At 47.2% G+C, this 6,646-nt stretch overlaps 2 non-coding genes across 2 annotated transcripts; one reads left to right on the forward strand and one right to left on the reverse strand.

The window, feature by feature from the left end:
- Nucleotides 1-316: 316 nt before the first annotated feature.
- Nucleotides 317-406, reverse strand: TRNAI-UAU (transfer RNA isoleucine (anticodon UAU)). The gene is given in 2 exon segments: nt 317-352; nt 369-406. It is a non-coding gene; the product is annotated as a tRNA-Ile (tRNA).
- A 3,591-nt stretch (nt 407-3,997) lies between these two features.
- On the forward strand, nt 3,998-4,087 carry TRNAI-UAU (transfer RNA isoleucine (anticodon UAU)). The gene is given in 2 exon segments: nt 3,998-4,035; nt 4,052-4,087. It is a non-coding gene; the product is annotated as a tRNA-Ile (tRNA).
- The last annotated feature ends 2,559 nt before the right edge of the window (nt 4,088-6,646 follow it).

Here is a 6,646-nt window from a genome sequence, read left to right on the forward strand (position 1 = left end):
TGAAAAGGAATCCTCTTTGAGATGTGTACGTGTGTGTGTGTGTGTGTGTGTGTGTGTGTGTGTGTGTGATTAATAATTACTCTTTTTGATGATCACTTGTGATTACTATTTGTGTTTATATATGATTATAGATAGGCAATTACACGCATATGAAATAGGCAGTTACGCGCAAATGAAATAGTCATTTAAACACACTTCAACTTATGCCAAGTACCCATTGATCGACCAGGCCTGATGAGGGGAGGGGAGGATGAACACCTGGGTTGGATGTAGGCCGACCATCTGCAACGACACGATGTAGGCCCTTAAAAACAACTGTCCCAGGTGAGGCTCGAACTCACAACCTCGGCATGGCTCAGACACTGTCGTATAAGTACCGCGCGCTAACCGATTGCGCCACTGGGACGTGTTTATATACACGTGTGTGTGTGTGTGTGTGTGTGTGTGTGTGTGGACCACAGGAACGCTGCCGTCACCAGAGCCCTCTCTGACGTCATCCATCTGGACCGACCTAACTAAACACAACAACAAGGAACAGCGTCATCCCAGGCACCCAAACCCCTATCCCTCCTCCCACCCCAAAACCCACCACCTCCTCCACCCCATTCCACCATCCCAACCCACCCACCCACCCCTCTCCCAACCCACCCACCCACCCACCCCTCTCCCCTCCAACCCACCCAGGGCTTCTCGTTATAAGACTTGTGTAAACATTTCATCCATAATGATGCTTTTATCCCAACCCCCCCCCTTCCCTTCCCCCTCCCCCCGCCAGATACTCGGGATAGTATCTTAACCTTGCCCCAGATACTTAAGAAGTATCTTAACCTTGCCCCAGATACTTAAGAAGTATCTTAACCTTGCCCCAGATACTTGGGATAGTAGTATCTTTACCTTACCCCAGATACTTGGGATAGTATCTTTACCCCAGATACTTGGGAAGTATCTTAACTTTGCCCCCCCAGATACTTGGGATAGTATCTTTACTTTACCCCAGATACTTGGGATAGTATCTTTACTTTACCCCAGATACTTGGGATAGTATCTTAACCTTGCCCCAGATACTTGGGATAGTATCTTAACCTTGCCCCAGATACTTGGGATAGTATCTTAACCTTGCCCCAGATACTTGGGACAGCATCTTAACTCTAGCCTGATCATGTAACTCATGTCACTCAGTTATTGAGGCGGGGCCAAACCGTGGCGGACCCACTCTTGTGTCCTGTGGGACGCCGCCACCACCACCTCTCACCATCGGTATATGAGGGCCACATGAAACGCGTCGCATTTCGCGAAGGAAAACCAACTCAAATCCTCTCTCCACCCCACACCTTCCAAATGAGTGTTTTCTCTCTGTCTTATATCTCCAAGTCGTATAGCTACCGCTAGCTCGAAGGTAGACACACACACACACACACACACACACACACACACACACACACACACACACACACATGTACACCCACTCGCGCGCGCGCTCTCGAGCTCTCAAATGCGAGAGACGCTCACAAGCGCGCAGACGTATACACAGATACACACATACACACACACACACACGCTCTCGCGCATATCTTGGGTCCGTCTTTGCAACACCCAGCTGTGCTGAGTCATGTTACACCCTACTGACCCCCCTCCAGGCCAGTGTGAGTGGTTGAGAACAATGCTCCTGAAGGTACGCACTGGAGAACAATGTTCCACAGGGCTAAAGAACAATGTGCCGAAGTTACGGTCCACAGAACGTAGTTTCTGAGGGACATACGCTCTCGAGAACAGTGTTCTAAAGTTACGGTCTCTTGAACAAAGTTGGTATGGTATACTTTTGAGAACGGTTTTAAAGCGTTCTAGAGAACAACTTTCGAATGGTATGCTCTCGAGAACAACGGCCCGAAGGTAGACTCTAGAAAACAACGTTTCAACCCGAAACTCCAGTAAAAACGTTTCAGAGTCTGATTGTAGAGAAGAAAGGTCCAAGAGTGCGTCTCCTCACTCTTATCTGCCACTGTCTCCATACAGTAACTGTGGTACTCACGTTATCTTCAGCAGAAAGCTGTTGATTATGGTACCCTACTAGGGTCTCTCAGGCTCCACACACACACACACACACACACACACACACACACACACACACACACACACAGGTTGTGTCGATGAGCAAATATTTTCCTGACGTCCAGCAGCTCAGGGAAGCACAGGTGAGGCATGTGGTTAGGGTCCACTCATTGCTGGCTTCTAGTATGTCTAGGGTGTGTGTGTGTGTGTGTGTGTGTGTGTGTGTGTGTATGGAGGGCCTGCGACCTGAGACTAGGGTAGGGTACGCGTCAGGGGCTGGCCTTGGTCTGGGGCGTGAGCTGTGTGTGTGTGTGTGTGTGTGTGTGTGCAGTCTCCCCCCGCCTCCACCGCCCCCACTTACCCCCTGTGTGTGTGGGTACGTCCGTCTGGGTGAGAGGGAGGAGTGGGTGGTAAGGGGGTTAAGGGAAGAGCTGGGTTACACATTACCAGCCGTAAGTCTAACGATTCTTTTTCTGGCCGAGAGGCCCTTCCGCCCGTTCGTCCGTCCCCCCCAAGATGCCACTCCTCCTACTGCAGCGAGCAGCAGCTGTCGGGGCGGGATGGGGGGGGGGGGGGGGGTAGGGGGAAAGCTCCTACTTCGTCAGTAGTAATGTAAGAGTTGATTTCGAGGACAACCTGTCAGGGAAGGAGAACACATTCTCTCGCCTCCTCCTGGGTCTGTCCGTTGATGACACGTCATTGACGATAGTGATGATGATCTCTCTCTCTCTCTCTCTCTCTCTCTCTCTCTCTCTCTCTCTCTCTCTCTCTCTCTCTCTTATCTGTTCGTCCTAACCCGACTCAACGAAGAAGACGTCAGGAGCAGATGGAGAACGGCGTCATTTGCATATACCCCCCCTTCTCTCTCTCTCTCTCTCTCTCTCTCTCTCTCTCTCTCTCTCTCTCTCTCTCTCTCTCCAGCAAACATAGGAAACTGTGTGTCCCCCAGTCACGCACGAGTGATACTCTCTCAACTGCAACCTGGACACTAGCCAGCTTTGGAACGCTGCAAACACATATTCAACACATCGCAGGAACCAGTCATGTCCAGGATGTGCCCCTTCCAGTGTCCTGAAGACAGTGAACATTTTCTCCTCAACTTTCCTCTCCTCGTATCACAACATACAGACGCACAACATCACCACACTCCTTAACCCGTCGTCCCGCCCAGTGGACGTAGGCAACTTCTTGTGAGCAGCAGAAGCTCCAAAGTATATATATATATATATATATATATATATATATATATATATATATATATATATATATATATATATATATATATATATATATTCATGATTAGTGACTTAATGCGTTTAGTTTTCTCTTCTAGCAACTTTTTTCATGACAACAAGCAGTCAATAATGATCAAATCTTGTTCGTTTAAGAATTGGAGAAGACGAAGTTTTACAATATTTACATATGTTTAACACATTTACATATTCTATATATTCATAACAAGTTCATCACTGGATAACAGGGCGTTACAACAGAAATAACAGGACCTCATTAGCGTAACCAAATATAGCCGAACCTCAACACTGATATAAACATTAGAGAGATAACTCCTTACATATAGAAAGGTCTTCATAACCCTCACACAGCTAAACCATAGACTCGCACCTCATCTAGACCGCTTCACTAATGCAAACAATCGCTTTAATGACATCGGAAAACAAAACGATCTCTCTCTCTACGTCCTCTTCCCCCACACCCATTGTCGCTAGATACAAGTTCCATCTACCTCTAGTAACAGTTATGATATAACTTATAACTTATACGAGTATCTATCCATCGTCCTCTGTACACATTCACATGAGACGTTGGGTAGTCAACACTGGTGCGCGCGCGCGCGTGTGTGTGTGTGTGTGTGTGTGTGGGTGTGGGTGTGGAACCAGATGAGGAGCTTGGCCGAGGCAAGTTCACCACTGTGGCCACACTGCTCAGAGTCCCAGTGGCGCAATCGGTTAGCGCGCGGTACTTATACGACAGTGTCTGAGCCATGCCGAGGTTGTGAGTTCGAGCCTCACCTGGGACAGTTGTTTTATATGTTGTGGGACTTAGTTGTGTTCACAATTAGCGGCGTAATGATGCTGTTTCGTGATTTTCTTATCGTTGTTGCGTCTTAACTGTGCGTGAAGCGTTTTCTTCCCCTCCTGTGTGTGTGTGTGTGTGTGTGTTTTTTGTTCAGTTTCTTTTTTTCTTGATACGTCTGGTGGGGGCTGGCCTGTGGCAGAGCGTCTCGCGGAAGTGTTGTGAAGGACAATATCGATTACGACGAAACTTGTGGGTAAAAGAGGAGTTCACACATGTTGGATGTCAGTGTGTGTGTGTGTGTGTGTGTGTGTGTGTGTGTGTGTGTGTGTGTGTTCCCAACACCTGAAAGGCCAGGTCATACATGGCTTCAGTGACGTTCGTTGTCTGGCGTAAGATGGAACTGAAAGTTTATTTAGATGAAATGTTTGAGGGTCTCTCTCTCTCTCTCTCTCTCTCTCTCTCTCTCTCTCTCTCTCTCTCTCTCTCTCTCTCTCTTTACATTTTTTTCGTCTGTCTGTCTCTCATTCCCGCGAGTTGGATTAATATCGTGTCTCATCCCACTAATTTAAAGAGAAAAAAATGCCCTCACGTTAACGCAACCGTTTAAGAAACACCATCTTTATCACAACAACAACAACAACAACAACAACAACAACACCAACTTTAAAAAGAAGATCAACTCTATGTTCTTTTTTTTTTTTTTACTTCCGTTTTGTCCCTCTGTTTAAGGCAAGCCCTCAACAGAGTCCCATAAAGATAGCTCACCACCCAACCTCCCTCACTCACCACGAAACAGTAGACTCGTCTAGATTTTGCGAGATAAACACGACACAGAGAGAGAGCAAGTCTGTTCACCTCAGCCTTCATCATTTGACAACTATGTCACAGTAATGTGGGTGACGGGTTTGCCTGACGTAAAGTCAGATTTTGGGTCTGTTATGAACCACTGGGTCAAGCGTCGTTTAGAACCACCCTACGATGGTTAGATTTAAACTATCACTGGACATGATACAAGTCGTTAAGGGGTGTCATTGAGGTAGATGATTCTTATATGTACGGCGGGGGATCGAACTCATGTTCTCTCGCTGGCGAGGCGAGACTGCCTGACCGCGGGGAGGGGACCCTGACTGGTTTGTGCATCTGCACCAACAGCATCTTTGTTCCGAACCGGATGCCACAGTTGCCCAGTGGCTTCGCCAGGGTTCGAAACCACGGGGGGGGGAGGACACATACGTCTGTTCTCTCTTAGTTCCTTATTGAGATTTCCGTCATCTTTATTTGTCGTCTGTTATCTATCTATCTACCCACGTCTTTACACACACACACACACACACACACACACACACACACACACACACACAATCTCCTGCATCAGTCAGGCTCCGAGGCTGCCTGCCCATTGTCCTGACCACGACCTCACAGCGCACCGTGGCGACAGGTAATACTGGAGGTGTACTACTAGTTCCTCCCTCCTGCCTCATACTCTGAGGGAGGTGGTGTGTGTGTGTGTGTGTGTGTGTGTGTGTGTGTGTGTGTTACTTGTGGGATCATATATAACAATAGGTCAGTCCACCTGCGTTGTGAGGTTAGTATGGAAAGGCCTCGTTACCTTGCATGATGCTCTGGTCATGCACCAATCTAGTCATGCACCAATCTAGTCATGCACCAATCTAGTCATGCACCAATCTAGTCATGCACCAATCTAGTCATGCACCAATCTAGTCATGCGCCAATCTAGTCATACACCAATCTAGTCATGCACCTTTCACCCATACTAAACACTGAAATGCTTCGTCTATGTACATCTAGACGACAGGTATTCTAAAACCAAGTAAACTAACCTTGCATGAGGGAGTACCTTTCAACACTTAAATGTTTAACGTCAAGAGAAATGAGATCCCATCCTCATGACGGTGAGGTTCCCACACAACATGAGGCCCATCCACGACAAAATGTGGCTCTCATATTACATGAGGCCATATCTACAATACAATGAGGGTTCCTACACAACAATACAGAGAGGATCTCCCTCACAACATGAGGCCATAACCATAATACAGAGAGGATCTCCCTCACAACATGAGGCCATAACCATAATACAGTGAGGATCTCCCTCACAACATGAGGCCATAACCACGATACAGTGAGGTGCTTGCGACGACTAGCCAATTTGAGTGGTTCACAGCAAGACTAGATAGACGTTTAAGAACAGAGTTGATAACTACTTCGCTTCAAGTCCACGACTTATAGTACTTGCAAATCCTTTTTCGCGTTAATAATTTGCAAGTTATTCCTTTCCGAATTGTCTTTGTACATTCTAAATGTTACCACAATGATCTGTGAGTTTCTGATATCTTCGACACACTCACACACACACACACACACACAGCCTCGAAGGGACCCATTGGTCCGTTGGTATTTGAATTCCTTTGTATTTCTTTGGATTATACGAGGCCTAACTACCGTACACGGGGGACAGGAAGGACAGGAAATAATGTTCCATGAATGAGTCTACCGCATGACTCACGCCCTCTGAATGAGGCGATGACTCACCATACAT

Source organism: Panulirus ornatus, chromosome 30 (assembly GCF_036320965.1).
Source record: "Panulirus ornatus isolate Po-2019 chromosome 30, ASM3632096v1, whole genome shotgun sequence".
Taxonomy (NCBI): domain Eukaryota; kingdom Metazoa; phylum Arthropoda; class Malacostraca; order Decapoda; family Palinuridae; genus Panulirus; species Panulirus ornatus.